General features: G+C 48.0%; 1 protein-coding gene across 1 annotated transcript in view; it reads left to right on the top strand.

The window, feature by feature from the left end:
• LOC120590174 (olfactory receptor 51E1-like) overlaps positions 1–2,423 on the top strand; it is a 9,966-nt gene continuing 7,543 nt past the window's right edge. Inside the window, 1 exon segment of the mRNA XM_039847804.1 lies at positions 1–237. The gene's annotated coding sequence lies outside the window, so the exon portion shown is untranslated.

Raw genomic sequence — 2,423 nt, 5'->3', positions numbered from 1 at the left:
GTTAAGGAAATCACATCCTCAGCCAGGAGTTCAGAAACTCAAGGCCAGGGAGGCATGGTCCCAGGGGACCCCTGTTATGAGTTAGCTAGACACGGGACCCAGAGCCTGGGACAAACAGATGTAGCCCTGGAGCTTTGGGGGAAAGGCAGATTGGTCCATTAGGATCCAGGCTCAGCAAGGACCGAAGCAAGTGCCACCAATGGAAAGAAGGTGGAGGACAGAGAAAACTTCAGGAAGGTGATGGGCTGGTATTTAATCATGGGGTCTCTGTGAAAGCTTATTCTGCTTTTCCTCTGGCTGAATTTTATGAGCCTGGGAAGAAACTTGGAGAAAAGCTCCTCTCAAAGGCTATAGTCACTCACACAAATGAGTTTCTTCTAGCCTTTCCTCACTCATTCCCTTTGTAAAATTTCACATTGGGAGATAGCACAAGGCCAATGGGGAGAGGACTCTAGGGAACCCCTCTACCCACTGTCCCTCCTTCTGCATCCCCCCAGGCACACCTTTCCAGGACACAGAAGCCAAGAAGGACACCACAGTTGCCTACTGAGGGATACCTGCTGGTAGACTCTCTGGGCAGCATCCCACCCCCCCCGCCCCCAGCAGGAAGAAACAGAAAGAGGAGGAGATAAGACAGAGAATAAATAAATCACCCTGACCAGGGAGGCCCATAGGAGGGGGCGGAGACAGAAGGCTGCACTACTGTGCTGCCTGCCAGACCTCTCCAGGGAGAGTACTGGAGAAAAGGGTACCAGTTCCTGCAGTGCCGTGAGGTGAATTCAGGAGACCGGGGGATACATCCAGGTATGTGTGTGTAGCTAAGGGTCTCCCATTAGACCTGCTGAGAGAATGAGAAACCAGGCTGTAAAGAACCAGAAAGACAGGGGTGGGGCCGAGGGATATGAAGGAAGCCCCTGACTCAAAGGACGGACAGCCTTAGCAGTTTCTTTGTTTGTGTGGTGAGGGGAAGTGTGGGCAGTAGTTATGGGTAGTTTCCAAGCAATTTTCCATTGATCGGTTTATGGGGGTGCCCATCTAGAGAGCCTGGTGGGAGTTGGCCTAAATAAAGGTGAATAGGGGCAGAAAACATGTGGGGTTGGAACTGGGCTAGAGTTTGATTGGGGTTCAGCTTATGAACAGGGCCAGTCTCAGGCTAGTAGTGTGGTTGAAGCTTGGTTTGTGATCAGGGGACAGACTATAGGTCTGTTTGGGATGTGAACTTTGATTGGGATCTGAGCTCATTCGAAATTCTGCAGGAGGAGTGAGGCAGTGGCTGAGACTTGGACTTAGTAATCTTCCTGGGGTCTTATCCAGACCCAGTCTGTGCCTAGGATCAGGGTTCAGTATTCAATCCATTTATAAAGTGGATTAGTGTCTACACGGCAACTTCCCCTGCCTTGTATTCTTTACCCCAGCCATCTGAATTGCTTGCAGCTGTCCAAACAAGGTATGTTATTTCTCTCCAGATCTTTGCATTTGTAAGAGTGCACTTTTAAAATCAAACTAGATCAGGTCTGTTGCTTGTTTTCCCCAAGTCACTCAGAATTAAAGCTCCTTGTTTTGCCCTGCAAACCACTACATCATCTGGCTCTTGCCCTCCTTTCAGCCTTCGTCTTCAAAAACTCTCCTGTACCCTTGATACTCTGGCTACGTTGACCTTCTCTCTGTTCTGTGAACCCCCAAACTCATGCTTGCCTCAAGATCTTTTCTCTTGTTTCCTCAGCCCGGAACACTCTCTTACTAGATCTTAGAATGGCTGATCTATTTTGTCACACAGCTCTCAGCTCATACGTCACCCTCTCAGAGAGGCTTTCACTGACCCCCATCTCAAATATGGGTGCCCTCTCCTTGTCCTTTGACTCTGTACTTTTCCTTTGCCTCCTATCACGCTGTCTTGTCTTCAGTGCACTTATCTTTGTCTGAAATGTTATTGCTTATTTATTTGTTAATTTTTTGTTATTACCCTCTTAGTGCATGAGCTCCAAGAGAACAGTGATCTTTTCTGTTTTACTCACTGTTTTATATCCAGTTCAGGGCAAATAATGTGTTTTTGTTGTCACACTGAATGCTGCTGTGCCCATGCCCCCAACGCTGCCTGGTTAACTGCGACTGGCTCCACAAGTCTTGGCTCAGATGTCACCTCCTCAAGGAAGCCCTCCGAGCCTGACTACTTGGTCTGTTTGCTCTGGAGGCCCTTGTGCTTACCCTTATCCTAACATTTATCACAACAAGCTGTGGTGGCCACATGTTTGTCTCAATTTCTCCCCACAGCTGGAGGGCTGAACTGTGACTTGTTTACTCTGTATCTCAATATCTTAGCATGGAGTATGGTCCCCAGTAGTCAGCCAAACAATACAGGTGTACCTTGCTTTACTGAGCTTCACTTCATTAAACTTCACAGATGTTGCATTTTTTTTTTTTTT

This window comes from Pteropus medius, unplaced genomic scaffold (assembly GCF_902729225.1).
Source record: "Pteropus medius unplaced genomic scaffold, Ma_sr-lr_union100, whole genome shotgun sequence".
Taxonomy (NCBI): domain Eukaryota; kingdom Metazoa; phylum Chordata; class Mammalia; order Chiroptera; family Pteropodidae; genus Pteropus; species Pteropus medius.
Note: the sequence above shows the minus strand (reverse complement) of the source record. Positions and strands in the feature narration are given on the sequence as shown.